This window comes from Mauremys mutica, chromosome 2 (genome assembly GCF_020497125.1).
Source record: "Mauremys mutica isolate MM-2020 ecotype Southern chromosome 2, ASM2049712v1, whole genome shotgun sequence".
Taxonomy (NCBI): Eukaryota; Metazoa; Chordata; order Testudines; family Geoemydidae; genus Mauremys; species Mauremys mutica.
In genome coordinates, this window is record NC_059073.1 from 19,832,417 (window position 1) to 19,851,612 (window position 19,196).

The window sequence follows — 19,196 nt, forward strand, 5'->3', positions numbered from 1 at the left end:
ACTAAGAATACAGTTATAAGTTAAAATATTAAGGATAAACCATTTCTTTAAAAAAAATGTATATAATCTCATATTTCCTGATGTTTCAACACCTTCATGGAACTATTTCCCCCACATACACTCCCAAGTGGGGGGGGAAAAAAGTGGCACTGAACTATAAAGGCAACTTTAAAAATCTGTGATAGCAATGTATTCTGTACAATTTCTGCTAGTAATATTAAAAGAAAGTTGGTAAACTCATTGTTCAGTTGGTCATAACTTACCATAATATTTTTTAACATTCAAAACAATATTAGGCTGAAAAGTTTTGCCATAAATAAAAAACAGAATATTAAGGAGAACAGAGGAAAGACAAGAGTTTGTACAGTATTTGAAGTTTTCAGCATCTGGTGCAATAGGTATTGACTCGGTAGTCTGTAACAGACTTTGAAAACAATCTCTCCCTTGTAATCTCTCACTATTTACTTGGAGTTTGGAATGATTGGAAGACCCAAGTGAAAACAGACATAAATCCCGGACAGCATACAATACTATTTTTTAAACAAGTGTAATTTGTAATCTCAAGGAAGAGAACTCCTTCATTCCATTCAATCCACTTGCTATAAAACAGACTTCACTTTAAACAAACTAAAAAAAAAACAACTTCAGCATATCCTTTGGCTGAAGATAAAAAGTAGTCATTACAGAATGGCAGAAACAGACATCAGATTTGAGAAGTAGGAATGAAATTCTAAAATAGAAATAATTGAGGAAAACTAATCCAAAGACTTTGGAATACTTCTGTAACAATGAGTAAACAAACAATCTGAGTATTCTAAAGTTGGGCTTGTTTTACATTAAGCCTTGCTAATTCTCACATAATGAATACTATACCTGATAATTCTAATGATGAGTGGTCTCTTTCCAACTAAACAATTTAAACAGAACATTATAGTACTGTTTCCTATTATTAAAACATCACTACTGTAATTATTATTCTAATTAATACTATAGCCAGCTACATTTGTAAAAATAAAATGACTGACATTTTATGCATTATCTTGGTTTTCTTTATGTTTGCTTATTACCTTGCATACTCCAGTGACACACAATGGGCCTGCCAATCATTGTTGAGAATTCTTACTAGTTAACCACAAAAGGCATTATAAACATTCCCTCACAAAAAGGTATGAATTTACAGTTAATATTGCTTAATTGTATTCCAATCAATTGAATCACTAAAAATCTAGAAAATCACCAGTTAAGACAACATTCACATCTACATCAATCTCAAGTCATATGCCTGGCCACCCAAGCACACAGCTCAGATTCCTCAGCTCCACAATGAACACACTTCTCACTCCAACCAGGATGGATAAACTGATTTTTTGTATTTAAATCACAAATATCAGATTTTTATGTAATTTTTTTTAATTGTGCTTAAAAGTAAATTTAAAGTTGGTTAAGACCTAAATTTATAATCTATTACAATTTAAATAAATATAAATATGCTGCATCGATGAGCTCAACCTAAAATCTGAATGAATTATGGACATTTCTTTATATAACTAAAAAAGCATCAAGAAGAAAACATCTCTAATTTATGAGGTCCACTCAAACTTTATAAATATATCACATCATATACTGTATTAAGCAAGCATCTATATTGTTTTCAGTCTTTACAATGGAGCAATTTTATCCCCAAATTTAAGGGCTTTCAATTTCTGTTGGGCAGAAAAGCTCTTCCATTAAATTACTTTTGGCAATGGTTTAGCCAGCAGGTGCAGAAAGGCTCTTCTCTTCATTTGGATGAGCTCATTCAAAGTTAAAAAAACAACTGGGAATTGAAAAAGCAGGAAAGTTTGTTTTCTTATTCCAATCTATTAATGAAAACAGGTGGGAAACGATGAGATCTACTAACCCTAACAATCTGAAGGACATGGGGCCAGATTTTCAATGGCATTTTACATGTGTGATTGATGCTTTAGGAAATCCCACGAGGCACCTAAGCAGGCTAGATGCCTAACTCCCACTGAATGTCAATTCATTTTGTTTCAATAGGAGTTAGGTATCTACCCTGCTTAAGAAATCTTGAAAATCCCATTAGGCAGCTATCTGCATTTTAAGGCACCTAAATATCCGCAAAAATCTGGTCCATGGTGACCAGAAACAATCCATCAATTCACTAACTACAGATACTACTTCCTTTGCTTAATAAATCAAAGTTTTAAATGCAAAACATGTTTTATTAAGAAAAATGTTTATGTATACAGCACATAAGGTAGCTTTCTTTATCTAACAATTTTAAAATGTTGTTTTTGTACTTTTAATTGAATTCCAATTCCCATGCAAATGCAGCTTGACAAGTCCAGAGTAAAAAATTTTCTAGTAAATAAAGCAGTCATTCACCATTTTAAGCATAATAAACATGTAAAAATTAAGCATCTGAATGTTCACACTATACAATTACTTGCATAAGTGTGCATAGATAGTGTATCCTCCTGGTTAGCAAAAAGTAGTACCAAATTTAGTGTGAGGACTATATTTGGTTACAAATGAACATGAGAATGAACCTCTCTTTGGAAAATAACTAAAAAGTACAAACACAAAACAAGATTAAAATCAATTTTTAAATCAAGGTTTCCCACTTGATTTAAATAATTAAAAACTGTTTTAAACTCACTCAAATAAATTCATCTATGCTCCAACATATTACCAGTCAAAATGCACATCCAATTTCTCACAATTACATGTACTCAAATACACAATGTGAATTTCAAAATCAGATAGATGACTACAGACCTGTCTAGTGGCAATGTGTTATTTGCACATGAACAACTATGAGGTTGAAGTCAATGTTTTGCAGCTGAGTATGACAGTCTGAACAAAGTTGTAACATTGAGAGAAGTAGGCTGTAGTGGAGCTCTGTTCTTGGGGGACTCCTATGGGACTTCTCTATTTTGAGCCATACGAGGCTAGTCAGAGCAATGCACCTATAGGGCCGGAATTGAAGCTGAATGTGTATGAGGAGGCTTTAACAGATGGCCATCTGAAGGATGGAAATAATTTAAGATTTCATAGCAACATACTACTTCATAACAGTTGGTTAGTATGAGAGTTGGTTAGTAGGAATCCTGTGTGACACCAACAAAGAAGCTAAGTTCCAACTCAGAGGGTTTTTTTTTTCCACAGCATAAATCTCGCAGGATATTGAGTGCACTGCACCCAGAAATTTCTAGCATGAGATAACTGGAGCTTTAAGCTCAAGGTAGCTCATCGGGAAGGATGGATTGAAGACTGAGTGCTGCTGAAGCTCAAGCTAGTAATGCAGGGAGGACTCAGCTTTAGAGAGTAAAAAGCTTGAGTTATCTCTCCCAATAAGCTGGTAACGAATACTACAAGCACATAAGAATGATAATATAGTATGCAAAATGTAAAGTAAGATGAATCAAGACACATCCCCAGTATACAACTTAAAGGGTGGGAGAGTGTGAAACGGTGGTGTCAGGTGTTTTTTTTAAGGAGACACTGGTGTTATCCTATGTCAGAGGGTAGGGAAAGGTGAGTACAACAACCTTTAGCAAGCTTGTTCAAAGGCTTGCAAAAACCCATCTTCAAACTCATCTGTTCATACCTAATATCCTATATTCTTTACAATCTGATCCCATTCCTTTCCAATTAGAAATAATTTATTACATAAAAAAATTAAGACAGTATATTTACCTTGGCTCCTTGTTCAAATGTACTAATATTACAGGTGTAGCTGTCAGGTTACATTCTCTCCCCAGCCCACATCACTTGGTTACATATTGTACAAATTTTAGTTTTTGCTATTTATTTCCTGTACATTAGTTCTGAATATCCCACTGCTCCTATCTCCAGATTTCTTTGCCGTCTGGTTCTGTGCAAGAGCTACCCCTGCAACTCTAAAGTCATCCACAAGTCAGAATCTCTTAATTTACACCAAGCAACCATTTGATAAAGACAGATATGAAACACATATGGCTGGTCCGAAGAGGAATTTTTTTCCCCCCGGGGATGGGTGCGGGGGTAGAAAGGATAAGTTTAGTTGGTCAAAAAAATCCCTGACAATTATAAAAAGATCTGAGGGGCTATAAATATAGCATCAAGCATCACTGCTTAAATACAGAAAGATGTTTCACCGTTTTTCAGAAGTACTGCCCTAGAAGTTTAAAAACCTTTGCTCTTGATTAAGCACCCATATACCTCTTGTGTGATCAATTCTCTATATATCTAATCTATTGATTTATTATTCAAAGGGAGCAGGCCGAAATTCAACATCAGCAACTTTGACACATTCACTATACAGGTCGTCTTCCTCACTTGTCTTCCCCATGAATCACCATTCTTTTGCACTGCTTAAAGAAGCTACAAGCTTCCTTCCCATTTTTTGATCTTAATGGCCAAGTCTTGTTTCTATTGTCTATGTACTACTAGAAAAGAAAGGTATGCTGAAGAGCTACCTAATCACAGACAAGCATATGCATTCCAGTTTTAGTCATAAAGGACCATCAAGAGAATTAGTGCTATTAATCTTAACAGTTCATTACAAACCACACACCCATTTAGCTGAACAATTCTACTTTCTTAAATATACTTTTAGGAATTCAGTACAAATGCTCACTATTTCAAACCTAATATAAAATAAAATTTAGTAATTAAATTGTTAACTCCCCTTCAATATAAAATAAAACCCTCCTCTACTCCCAATTTCTCTCTACCTCATCCCATTCTCTCCTAAAACCCAAATCACACACTCTCTCTCAACCCTCGTGTTCTGACTCAATAATCCAAGTGTCAAAAAAGAAATAGCATTTCTATTATGCCATGACCACCACTCAGGTTGCCAGACTTGGGGGAAATATTTCTGATAAAGATAGAGAAAAAATTAAATTTAAATTTCTTCTAGTAGGCTATTTCTCTTGACATCTTCACTGAAGCATTCTCTATTAAAAAAAAAAATAAGAACACCCTATGCCAGCAACCTCAAAAGTGAATTCAACTATAATTGAATATCCATTTTGGCAACATGCAATCTATTAACATTGTTGACATACATCACCTGCTCTGCATTCTACATAACATGTTCTCTTTACAAGAGCTCTCCCTACATTTAAATGAAGGAGATTGTTCCATTTCTTTATTCCATGATGCAGAAAAAAAATAATGCAAAAATATTTATAGAAAAGTATTTCATAATCATGAGGGCCCAAACAGCAACAAACATCCAAATGCAGCTTCAGCTATAGAACAGCAATTTACAAAAAAAGATGTGACACTGTAATACAACAAAATACCTCAAAAATATTTTACAGTAAGTAGCAAGTAGTAACTAAAGAGCAAAATACCCAAACAGATTTAGCACTTAACATAGCAGATAATTTGTGGTTTAGGTCACTTGTCATCTCAGAAATCCCTGAATCAAAATATGTTAATGTTTCTAGATCAATCCAGACATTTGTAAAATCCATATTCAAAACAGTATATCTATATTTCCAACAATCCTGATTTTTGTTGTTGAAGACTCTCACTTAGTCAATATGAAAGAAATTCACTTATTATAAAAAACTACTTTTTCTTTTTTTTTTTGTGTGGCTATTTTAAAATACTTTGTGGGTAGGATTGCACTGGAGTACCACAGGCTTCTTTTGTAACTTTGTTTTGCCTCATCACATACTTTCCAAAATAACATACTTTAAGTCACATACTAAATTCACCATAATTTTATGAACAACAATTTTACAACTCTGAAGATTTTATGATCACTGAGCAGTTAACAAGAAGTCGCCAACTTTATATAGGAGATTTCATTTTTACGACGTTCTCAATAACAGATATGTATTGGTACATCAATGTATGGCCAATCACATGGTCTTGAGCAAATCAAATTCCATTTTAAACTAAAAAGATAATACCTGCATTATTAGTTCCCTTATTTCACTTGGGTTCCCCCTACTCCAATTAAGCAATATTTAATACACAACATGATATCCTTAAATGCTTTTTCAAGGTAACTAAAGGTTGTAATACTTACTATCAGGCATTGTTAGCCAGGAATCTGTCTTCAGTTTTGCAAGATGGAATAAGCTATAAGAAAATAAAAATATAATCTGAGTAGAAGTCAAGACATAATGTACATTGGTTTAATACATTAATTTCAAATGCAAAACATGCTTTGATACACTTTTTTCCTTATGTATACAGCAGATAGAAGGCAGTTTTATGTAACTAACAATTTTTTTTTTTACAAAGCCATTTTTGTGTTTGTTTGAATTCCAATTTCCATCCAATTGCAGCTTGACAATTCACAAGTAAAAAACTATCTAATAATAATACATAATTCATCATTTTCTAACATCATAAAAACAAAAATTAGTAATCTGACTACATGAACGTTGAGTTATATTATTGTTTAGATGTAGAGATACGGTATCCTCTGATTAGCAAAAAGTAGTATCAAATTTAATAAAACTACAATTAGTTGCAAATCAACATTTTAATGGTTATAACAACCAACAAGAATGAACCTCTCAAAGATAATAACTAAAGAGTAAAATAAAAAATATGATTAAAATCAATTATTTAAATCAAGGTTTAGTGATTTTAATCAATCTACCTTGTCTGAAAAGTATGCCTCTCCACAAGGACAAAGTTACAGCTTTTATTTTTATTTTTTGTGGAAAGAGAAAGCATGTGTATTGTGGGTGGTGCATGTTTGTATAATAAAGATAAATTAATGACTGTTGGTTGAAAATTTGATTCGGGGATTACAGAGAACAGATATTTTCTGGCTTCATTAAGGATGCATTTGTAGTACACATAATTGAGCAGCCTTAACAAGGTTTTAATTAAAAGAGCCTGATGTTTGAGTGTTGAATTTTTGACAACCACAATGAATGGGGACATGATACACTTTGCCAGTGAAACATTATAGGTAGAAGGTAGAGACAAATATAATTATGGCCTGACACGTCCTATTATAAGACCCTATTTTTGAAAGCTTATAAATTTAACAAACCTCAATTGTTCAGGCTGAAGTTTTTCATACCAGGTGTGTGCCTAATGCTGAATTTTTAGGAAATTTTGTGCTAAAACAGTTTAACTGTTTCTGAGAACAAGCTTAGGAAAGACATTTTGCCCACATAAAAATATTCTTACAACCTTTTCTTTGAGAAGTTTTAGCACCCCCATGCTTTAGAACTGGCAGTGGAAATCTGAGGAGTCACCTTGGTGTGAGGGGTGTGGCATTTCTCCGAAGTCCACAGGGATAGGAAAGCTGCAAGGAGGAACCAGCCAGAGACAGTGACTGGACTTTCTCTGTGATGACTGGCTGCGTGCTCCATACCTTCCCCTTCCTCAGTCTCTTCATGCTATGGCACTAGAGTTGCCAGCTTTCTAACTGCACAAAACCAAACACCCTGCCCTGTCCCTTCTCTGAGGCCCTGCCCCCTGCCCCCACTTGCTCCATTTCCCCCTACCCCCCATCGTTTTCTCTTCCCTACCCTCACTCACTCTCATCGGGCTGGGGCAGCAGATTGAGGTGCGGGAGAGGGCTCTGGGCTGGGGGTTCAGGCTCTGGGTAGGGCCAGAAATAAGGGGTTCAGGGTGTGGGAGAGGGCTCTGCGCTGGGGGGGGACTCCAGCTGGGGGTGAGGGATCTGGGGTGGGACTGGGGATAAGGGGTTTGGGGTGGAGGAGAGGGCTCTGGGCTGGGGCACAGGGTTGGGATGCAGGGGGGTGACGGCTCTGGCTAGGGGTGCAGGCTCTGGGATGGGGCTGGTATGTTAGCAACAAGGGGAAAGTGTGGGCCCCTTACTGAATGAGGGAAGCAACCTAGTGCCAGAGGATGTGGAAAAAGCTAATGTACTCAATGATTTTTTTGCCTCTGTCTTCCCGAACAAGGTCAGCTCCCAGACTGCTGCACTGGGCAGCACAGCATGAGGAGGAGGTGACCAGCCCTCTGTGGAGAAAGAAGTGGTTCAGGACTATTTAGGAAAGCTGGACGAGCACAAGTCCATGGAACCGGATGCGCTGCATCTGAGAGTGCTAAAGGAGTTAGCAGATATGATTGCAGAGCCATTGGCCATTATCTCTGAAAACTCATGGCAATTGGGGGAGGTCCCGGTTGATGGGAAAAAGGCTAATGTAGTACCCATCTTTAAAAAAGGGAAGGAGGAGGATCTGGGGAACTACAAGACAGTCAGACTCTCCTCACTCTCTGGAAAAAACATCAAGGAGCAGGTCATCAAGGAATCAATTCTGAAGTTCTTAGAGGAGAGGAAAGTGATCAGGAACAGTCAGCATGAATTCACCAAGGGCAAGTCATACCTGACTAACCTAATTGCCTTCTATGAGGAGATAACCGGGTCTGTGGATGAGGAGAAAGCAGTGGACGTGTTATACCTTGATTTTAGCAAAGCTTTTGATACGGTCTCCCACAGTATTCTTGCCAGCAAGTTGAAGTAGTATGGGCTGGATGAATGGACTATACAGTGGATAGAAAGCAGGCTAGATCATCAGGCTCAACAGGTAGTGATCAATAGCTCAATGTCTAGTTGGCAACCAGTATCACGTGGAGTGACCGAAAGGGTCGATCCTGGGGCCAGTTTTGTTCAAAATCTTAATTGACGATCCGGAGATGGCATGGACTGCACACTCGGCAAGTCTGCAGATGACACTAAACTGGGAGGAGTGGTAGATCCGCTGGAGGGTAGGGATAGGATACAGAGGACCCTAGACAAATTGGAAGATTGGGCCAAAAGAAATCTGATGAGGTTCAACAAGGACAAGTGCAGAGTCCTGCACATAGGATGGAAGAATCCCAAGCACTGCTAAAGACTAGGGACTGAATGGCTGGGCAGCAGTTCTGCAGAAAAGGACCTAGGGGTTACAGTGGATGAGAAGCTGGATATGAGTCAGTGTGCCCTTGTTGCCAAGAAGGCTAATGGCATTTGGGGCTGTATAAGTACGGCCATTTTGCCAGCAGATCGAGGGACGTGATCATTCCTCTCTATTCAACAATGGTTAGGCCTCATCAGGAGTACTGTGTCTAGTTTGGGGCCCCACACTACAAGAAGGATGTGGATAAATTGGAGAGAGTCCAGCGGAGGGCAACAAAAATGATTAGGGGGCTGGAGCACATAACTTATGAGGAGAGGCTGAGGGAACTGGGATTGTTTAGTCTGCAGAAGAGAAGAATGAGGGGGGATCTGATAGCTGCTTTCAACTACCTGAAAGGGGGTTCCCAAGAGGATGGATCTCGACTGTTCTCAGTGGTACCAGATGATAGAACGAGGAGTAATGGTCTCAAGTTGCAGTGGGGGAGGTTTAGGTTGGATATTAGGAAAAACGTTTTCACTAGGAGGGTGATGAAGCACTGGAATGTGTTACCTAGGGAGGTGCTGGAATCTTAGAGGTTTTTAAGGTTAGATTTGACAAAGCCCTGGCTGGGATGATTTAGTTGGGGTTGGTCCTGCTTTGAGCAGGGGGTTGGACTAGATGACCTCCTGAAGTCCCTTCCAACCCTGATATTCTGTGATTCTATGGAGATGAGGGGTTTGGGGTGCAGGCTCCAGAAGGGAGTTTGGGTGTGGGAGGGGACTCCAGGCTGGGGCAGGGTGTTGGGGGGGTCCTGGAAGCACTTACCGCAGCTCCCAGGAAGCAGCTGCCAAGTCATTGCAGTCCCTAGGTGTGTGGGCAGCCAGGGAGGCTCCACACACACTACCCTCACGCACCTCCCCCGCAGCTCCCACTGGTTGCAGTTCCCAGCCAATGGGAGCTGCGGAGCTGGCACTCGGGGAGGGGGCAGGACACAGAGCCCCCTGGGCGCCCATGCGCCATGGAGCCGCAAGGACCTGATGGCCGCTTCCAGGCGCTGCGCAGAGCTAGGGCAGGCAGGGAGCCTGCCTTAGCCCTGGGCCCCCAGTGCACCACCGACCGGACTTTTAATGGCCCAGTCAGCAGTGCCAACCGGAGCCGCCAGGGTCCCTTTTCAACTGAGTGTTCGAGTCAAAAACCAGACACCTGGGAACCCTCCACTTACCCTCTTCTCCCCTTCTCTTCCCCCCACCCCTGCTTGGTAGGATGCAGAAGCTCCTTGACAGAGGTCAACAATGGACACTGTCTTTACCCTCTGGCTGATCTGTACCAAGAATTTAACCTCCCACTTCACATGGCATATATTGACATCAAGGCGGCTTTTGATTGAGTCAACAGGTTAGCACTTTCACTCTCACTAAAAGAAGCTGGTGCCCCAGATATTCTGATAAATCTGGTGCATGGTCTTCATGCCAGTACTTGTGTGAAAAGTCATGCCGGTTAACAGCTTTCGCTGGATTTCTTCACAACTTTGGGTGTGCAACAGAGATGCACTCTCACTCTGGCACTTTCCTAATATCCAGTCGATATCTTGACATACTTAATGCTCCTCATATCAGAATCAACATTAGTTAAGAAAAGTTCACCAACCAACACTACACTGATGAAGTAGCCTTGCTTGGGGAGAAGTCAGAGAATCTCAGTCCCACCCTCCAAGGTTTCCAGGAGGCTACCCACCCTATGGGGTTGAACGTCACATGCCAAAAGACCAAGGTCCAGAACCTTGGAGCTGGGCCACCACAATACCTGGTGAAGATGTGGTTCAAAACTGTCATCTACCCAGGCTGAAAGCAAAGTTCAGATGGTCAAAACAAACCAGACATTCGCTGACAAAGACATCTTGTCACTTCCTGCATGAAGTTCACATCTCACTTACAGATGCAAAAACATCTTCAAGCTGAGACAAAGTTCTGGATCACTCAAACCTGTCTACCTCTACTGATGTATGGATTACAAACCTGGACTCTATAGGCAGATTTTGAGTGGCTAGAGGCTTTCCATATGCGTTGTCAACACTGAATCCTGAACATAAAGTGGTTTGACTTTATGCAAAACATTATAATCTTGCTGAGAGATGCTTTCTTTCAATCGCTCATTATATTCAAAAGCAGCATTGTATGCTCTTCAGTCATGTGGTCAAATTGGACAAAAACCACTCTAGCACACCATGCTCTCAAATTCCCCACTGATGCATGAACAGGTACACATCCTGGCCCTACCTGGCACCGCCAACTGGGCCACCACAGAGATCTCTAGATCCTCAGGATTGAGCTAGAACGGGAAACTTTCCTACACAATGCCTAGTCACAAATCTGAAGAACTGTGCCATACTGAGAAGTCAATAGAGGTGGTTTTGGAATAAATTGATAAATTAAACAGCAGTAAGTCACCAGGACCAGATGGTATTCCCCTAAGAGTTCTGAAGGAACTCAAATATGAAAGTGCACAACTACTAAATGTGGTGTGTAACTTATTGCTTAAATCAGCATCTGTATCAGATGACTGGAAGATAGCTAATGTAACATGATTTTTAAAAGACACTAATGAGACTATACTTCCAATTACAGGCCAGTAAGCCTATCTTCTGTATCAGGCAAACTGGTTGAAAATATAGTAAAGAACAGAATTATCAGACACACACATCAAATGGATATGTTGAGGAAGAGTTAACCCCGGTTTTGTGAAGGGAAATCATGCCTCACTAATCTACTAGAATTCTTGGAGATTGTCCACAAGCATGTGGACAAAGGTGATCCAGTCACTATAGTGTACTTGAACTTTCAGAAAGCCTTCACAAGGTCCCTCAAAAAAGGCTCTTAAGCAAAATAAGAAATAATGGAATAAGAGGGAAGGTCCTTTCATGGATCAGTAGCTGGTTAAAAGATAGGAAATAAAGGTAGGAATAAAAGGTCAGTTTTCACAGTGGAGTTAGGTAAATAACCGGGTCCTCCAAGGATCTGTACTGGGACCAGTGCTATTCATCATAATCATAAATGATCTGGAAAAAGGGGTAAACAGTGAGGTGGCTAAGTTTGCATATGATACAAAATGATTTAATATCGTTAATTCCAAAGCTGACTGGGAAGAATTAGAAAAGGATCTCCCAAAACTGAGTGACTGGGCAACAAAATGGCAGATGAAATGCAATGTTGCTAAGTGCAAAGTAATGCACATTGGAAAACATAATCCCAACTATACATATAAAATGATGGAGTCTAAATTAGCTGTTACTACTCAAGAAAGAGATCTTGGAGTCATTGTGGATAGTTCTCTCTAAACATCTGCTCAACTTGCAGCAGCAGTCAAAAAAGCTAACAAAGTCAGGAACCATTAGGAAAGGGATAGACCAGGGGTCGGCAACCGGTGGCTCGCGGCTCGCCAGGATAAGCACCCTGGCGGGCCGGCCCGGTTTGTTTATCTGCCGCGTCGGCAAGTTCGGCCGATCGCGGCTCCCACTGGCCGCGGTTCGCGGTCCCAGGCCAATGCGGGAGGCAGGAAGCGGCGCGAGCCGAGGGATGTTCTGGCCACGGCTTCCTGCCTCCCGCATTGGCCTGGGACCGCGAACCACGGCCAGTGGGAGCCGCGATCGGCCGAACTTGCCGATGCGGCAGATAAACAAACTGGGCCGGCCCGCCAGGGTGCTTACCCTGGCGAGCCGCGAGCCACCGGTTGCCGATCCTGGGATAGATAATAATACTGAAAATATCATAATGGCACTATATATACCCATGGTATACCCACACTTGAATAGTGCATGCAATTCTGGTCACTCCAACTCAAAAAAAAATGCATTAGAAATGGAAAAGGTACAGAGAAGGGCAACAAAAATGACTAAGGGTATGGAACAGCTTCCACATGAGGAGAGATTAAAAAGCCTGAGACTGTTCATCTTGGAAAAGAGACAATTAAGGGGTGATATGCTAGAGGTCTATAAAATCATGAATGGTGTGGACAAAATGAATAAGTATTATTTACCCTGTCACATAACACAAGAACCAGGGGTCACCCAATGAAATTAATAGGCAGCAGATTTATCACAAACATAAGGACGTACTTCTTCACACAGTACACAGTCAACCTGTGGAACTCTTTGTCAGGGGACGTTGTGAAGGCCAAAAGTATAACTAGATTTACAAAAATAATTACATATGTTCCCTGAATATAGGTCCATCAATAGTTATTAGACAACATGGTCAGGGACCACATTCTGGGTGTCCCTAAGTCTCTGACTGCCAGAAGCTGGAACTGGACCACACAATAACTACCCTGTTCTGTCTATTCCCTCTGAAGCACCTGGCACCAGTATTTGCCAAAAGACAGGATACTGGGCTAGATGGACCATTAGTCTTACCCAGATTGTCATTCTTACGCATGATACCATCAACCTATTCACTCTAGCTAACATAACAGTCCTCAGTAGACTATGCATGTTTGATGATTATGATGTGGAAGGGGTACATGCTTTCAGTTTTAAGCAAAGAGCTTTAGGATATGTCTATACAGCAAACCCACCAAAAAACCCACACCTCGCGGCTGGCCCATGCCAACTGACTCAGGCTAGCGGGGCTCAGTAAACATTTCTCTGTAAACTTCCAGGCTCAGGCTGAAGCCCAAGCTCTGGGACTCCCCACCTTGCAGGGTCCTAGATCCCAGGCCCCAGCTCATCCATCTACACAGCAGTGAAACAGACACACAGCGGTAGCCTCGGTCAGCTGGCGCGAGTCTGAGTTGGCTGGCACAAGCCAGCCGTGGTTGTCTAGTTGCTGTGTAGACATATCCTTAGAGCTATGGCTCTGTCAGAATGCTGCTCTATTCTGACAAGTGACTAAAATTGGTATGTGGGATTGAAAAAGCACAGCTTTACTTTCAGATCCCAGGCTTAATTTGAATGACAGGCAGTTAGAAAAACCATTCTTTAACTTTTAACCACACCAAATTTGATATAAATCCATAATACCATTTATTTGTATAGACTTTTTCATTATGCCTAGTGAAAAACATATATAATTTAATATTCCAATCAATGAATATTATCATCTGTGCTGGCAGACCCCATCCACCTGAAAATAGCTGCTACACAAACTCTAGAAAGTCACAAACACTGACTTTGTTACAGTGCGAAGTCTTTTGATCAGCATGCCCTGGAAGACCAAAAGAGCTCTGCAGCAGGTTAGTGCATGGTGGGCTCTTACAAGCTAAAAATGTCACATACCATATTCCACAATTCCAAATTCAATCTCCCTTCCTGTTGCCATGCATTCCAGGAGAATTACTACAGCCTTTGGGTTGAAGTAAATCAATCAGTGCAATGCCCAGTAATTATAGCTCTAGGCTCAGCCTCCAATCAGCCAGCTAGAAGTTACTATGTCAATTTGAAATGTGTGTGATGGTCGGGAGGAATAGTAATACTTCCTTCCTTCTTTTCCTGTCCTTAACCAACTAGTCTATTTGATCCCACAACAAAGTCACAATCCTGAGTCTGTGGGAGGAAATATAGTATTGTGATTGGGGTACAGGAATGGGAGGCAGGAGATCTGTATTTTTATTAACAGCTCTTTCACAAGCCTTGTGAGACACTAATTTTGGATTTCCCAACTTGAGATTTCTAGGGTTCTCTTTCAGAAGGGATGAACAGCCCCTAAATCCAAATAAAAATTGTGATATAAGTGTTCAGTATCTCTGAAAAATCAGGCACTAGGCCTCTCAGGTTGGGTACCCAAGAACTGAAGCATTCAAAATTAATGTTCACTTGTACATTTTGCCTTTCACCTCTGTTCAAGTTCCCCATCTGCAATATTGAGACAATGTGTCACACAGGGGTATTTGTGACGCTAAATGTATTTTTTTGTAAAGCAGACAGAGATCCTCAATAGGTACTACTGATGTATATGTTCAAATATGACACTGTTGCCATGGAAACTACCACAAATTCAGCGTTTATATGCTGCAGAATCAATTCAAAAGAAAACTGATTGAAAAGGAACAAGCCCATTTTTAAATAAATCTTCAATAATTACAAAACATGGCAAGAAAATGTATGAAACAAGTCGGTAAAAAGGAAAGTTTTCCCCATGTAGTTGACAGTCACAAAGCTAACATGCTCATCCACAAAAAAAGAAGCCTAAAAGTGCCAAAGTACTGGCAATCATCTTATTTCACCCTGATATGATGCTCCTAAGCTACTCAGTATGCCAGCCATCAGTTTCCATTTCTCTCAGAAAGGCCCATCTCTGAAAGTGCCACCTCAGAATTTAGCTATTAGCATAAAATAGTAGAGAAGCACCATATTAAAATAAAATCAACTGAAAGCACTGATAAAATTACCATTTATATATATTTAATCACATAAAAATGATATAAATTGATTAGAGGGAAACCACACATTTTGGAACAAAATGTACTACTGGAATTGCTTAAGATTCTTTGAACAGCTGTCATCTACTAACTTTTGCTTTCTATGCTAAACTATGATAATCCCATTCATAGACATTTTTATTTAAAACTCTCTATCATTAGCCATTTTAGTGATGTCAAAATACAGATGTTACATGGCACAAAATTCATGAAACAGTTTATTTTCATTTCCTTTAAAGCTTATGGAGCCAGAACAATGGCAGTCTATTTCCTTAACAGGTCTCTGATACACCAACCAATCAATCATCTGGGAATCTGAAAGTCATCAGTGTTACTACTGTGGGCACCTACTAGCACTCACTGCAGTTAGGAACGTAAACAAATTTCCTTCATAGAGTCACAGAAATTCAGGGCTGCAAGGAACTTCAAGAGGTCATCTATAGCAGCTCCAACAAGTCTTTATATAACCTGTTCTTAAAAACCTCCAATGCCAGGGATTATACGACCTACCTTGGTAAACTAGTCCTAGAGTTAGAAAGTTTTCTTCATAGTTAGCCCACTACAAACAAATAACTGATTGTGAGATTCTTTGGTATTTTATCTCTGCCCCAAGGGGATTTTCTCCACTCCCCAACCCTTGGAACAAAGTCTGTATTTGAGTGGGAAAAATGGTGTGGAGAAAGTGAATAGAGAAGCGCTATTTACCCCTTCATGCAACACAAAAACTCGCTGCCTATTAACTTCACTGGGTCCAAAACAAACATAAGGAAGTACTTCTTCACACAACACACAGATCACCTGGGGAAGTCATTGCCAGGGGATGTTGTGAAGGCCAAATCTATAACTGAGTTTAAAAAAAAAAAAAAAGGAATTAGATGAGTTCATGGGGGATAGGTCCAAGGATGGTGTCATAGGTCTCACTCCCACTCTGAACTTTAGGGTACAGATGTGGGGACCTGCATGAACACCTCTAAGCTTAACTACCAGCTTAGATCTGGTCTCGCTGCCACCATCCAGATGTATGAGTTACCTGGAGAAAACTGTCTTCCCCCCAAAAACCTTCCCCTCCCTGGGTAGCCTTGAGAGACTCCTCCACCAATTCCCTGGTGAGTCCAGATCCAATTCCCTTGGATCTCAAAAACAGGGAAAAAAATCAATCAGGTTCTTAAAAAGAAGGCTTTTAATTAAAGAAAAGAAAGGTAAAAGAAAAAAACCTCTGGGAGACAGCATACAAGCTGATCTCACAGACAACAGATTTAAAACACAGGATGTTCCCCTGGGCAAAAACCTTAGTACACAAAAGAATACCCAAATTTGATTACTCCCCTAATTGCACAAAGACAAGTTACAAAAGAAAATAAACATAAACCTATTTATTCCTTTCTAAAACTTACTACTCTGATAAGAGGCTGCTTCCTTGATCTTTTTCACTCCAGCTGAAACTGACTCTAAACAAAGGAAACTTCCCTCCTTTCTTTTGAAACATCTTGTTCCCCCATTGGTTCCTCTGGTCAGGTGTCAGCTAGGCTAGGTGAACTTCTTAACCCTTTGCAGGTAAAAGAAGCATTAACCCTTAACTATCTGCTTATGACAAATGGCTATTAGCCAAGATGGTCAGGGACACAACCCAATGCTCTGGATGTCCCTAAACCTCTAACTGCCAGAAGCTGGGACTGGACCACAGGGGATCACACAATTACCCTGTTTTGTCCATTCATTCCATTGAATGAACCTGGCACTTACCACTGTCAGAAGACAGGATACTCTGCTAGATAGACCATTGGTCTGACCCAGCATGGCTATTCTTATGTTCTTAGTGATTCAATTTTATTAGACCTGAAATGGAAGGTCAATCATACTCTTTGCAGGTTTAGTATTGCACAGTCTAATGGAATGCCAATGTTACTAGAATTCTAATGTCTCTTATAAAGAAGAAATTCCAAATTTTGATACAGGTACACATATACATGCTCACACAGACATATGCACACTAGGATAGGGGTAAGAGAAAGAAAGCAGAGGAGAAAATGGGGAAGGAAGTTTAACATCTTGTATTATTTGAAACTAGAAATCAATCACTGCTGCTAAATGCTATCTTATTTGCAAATTTATTATCTTCAGGTCCCACTTTTAACACTGTTTTTTTCTGAATGAGCAATCACAGACCTGCCAACTCACTCATTTTGGCAGATTTTAGAGTGTCCTTTCCTCCTATGAAGGATTTAATAGTGTGCTTCAAAAGCAATTTAAAGTCTCACTTAGTGAAGTTCTCCCAGTGTAATGGCCCTACAATCAGTATTTTAATCCCCCAAATTTGTAATTTCTCAGTGGTAATTTTATGTAAACATTTTAGTGCTATTTACAGTCTTTCAACAGACACTCTCTGTACTGCAGTCCATCAGACCATAAACAAATTCCCCCCAAAGGTCAAGTTTAGTCTCTATAATATATCAGCGCCAGAGAGATAGTTGGAAAGCTATCACATAATTACTAATAGTCACAAAATTGTGTAACTTTCATTTAACACTACACCGGTCAGATCTGCACTGTCACACTTCATTGTCATGTGTTGCCATGACACAATCATCATAAAGAGTGTCAGACAAGCAAATGACATTTGTTAGCATTAAATGGACTCACTGAACATTCACAGCTTGACAGCATGCTACAATATTTGTATCATGGTGTTTTGTCAATACCACACAAGACCTACATTTATACCATATCAGGATATCACTCAAAAAACCCAGAAATGCAGAGAACCTCCTGATCACAGACCTGCATCCAGACACTCCAGTACCAAAGGACATAGCGGTGTCACAGGCCTATTTGATCAACTAGTAAAGCAAGCGTAAACATCACAACACAGTATCTGGGTGCTGTTCCGTGATCAGTTTGCTGCCCCTTTCCACTGCAGCGCCCGGGGGTCGGTCACTCGCTGTGGACACTGACGTGGTGAAGCCACAGCAAGACTTGGGCGGATGGCTAGCAGCCAGGGCAAACTTTGCAACACAGCCCCACACCGGTGTTTGGGGACACCTCGAGCGCTCTGCGATGTGATTTCACGCCAAGTGACTTCCCAACCCCGCAGAGCGCCGCGCACGGTTTGTGGGCACTTAGCAAAGGTCAGGTGGGTGCCCCAGGGTTAGGGTCACCAGATGTCCTGATTTCATAGGGACAGCTCGGATATTTGGGGCTTTTTTTAATATGGGGTCCTATTACCCCTCACCCCCAACCCGATTTTTCACACTTGCTGTCTGGTCACCCTACCCAGGGTGCGCAGAGCACGGTGCACCAGGAGCTCGGGTACGGCGGGGCGGGGGGGATAGTCAGGCATGAGGATACAGGCGGCGGGGGGGGGGGGTCAGGCATGAGGGTACAGGCAGCGGGGGGGGTGGCTCCCCGCACGCTATTCACCCCCTCCCCCACTTCGTGCGGAGCCACAACCCCGACCGCCTCTCGCCTCAGCCCGGCCCCCGCAACCCTCCGCCCCGTGCTTCATCCCCCTCGCAGACTCACCTCAGCCACTACTCCTCTTCCTCGGATTAGCCGCAGCCATGTTACCCCGCCCCCTATTAAGGCGGCCGCTACGCTGGCGCGCGGAGCACTGTGGGAGTTGTAGTTCTTTTGGGGGCGGGCGCCTCGCCTTCCGGGATCGCTGTCGCGGCCCAGTCTCCTAGTTGCCCCGCGAGGCGCGACCCCTGGCACAGAGGCTGTCCGACGCCAGGGGCAGCCCTGCCGCAGCTGAGCGTCACTGGGGGAAGCCGGGTGGGGGAGCAGCTCAGGGCTACAAATCCCAGCATGCTGTGCGAAGGATCCGCGGAATTCTCCGCCGCCGGCCCTGTCCCCGCCCATTTCCGAGCCAAGCGGTCGCCCCCTCCTCTCCGTCCCCTTTTGCGTCTAACGGCCCCTGCGGGGCGCGCTCGGCGTTGCTGAGCTGCGCTCACGCGCGCCCTGCAGAAACCC

General features: G+C 41.4%; 1 protein-coding gene across 1 annotated transcript in view; it reads right to left on the minus strand.

Moving 5' to 3' along the window:
- Positions 1-18,843, minus strand: part of EFR3A (EFR3 homolog A) — a 139,641-nt gene extending 120,798 nt beyond the window's left edge. Inside the window, exons 1-2 of the mRNA XM_045006215.1 lie at positions 18,750-18,843; positions 6,035-6,087 (exon numbers count right to left, since the gene is read on the minus strand). The gene's annotated coding sequence lies outside the window, so the exon portion shown is untranslated. The remainder of the gene's footprint in view (positions 1-6,034; positions 6,088-18,749) is intronic.
- Between the last annotated feature and the right edge of the window lie 353 nt (positions 18,844-19,196).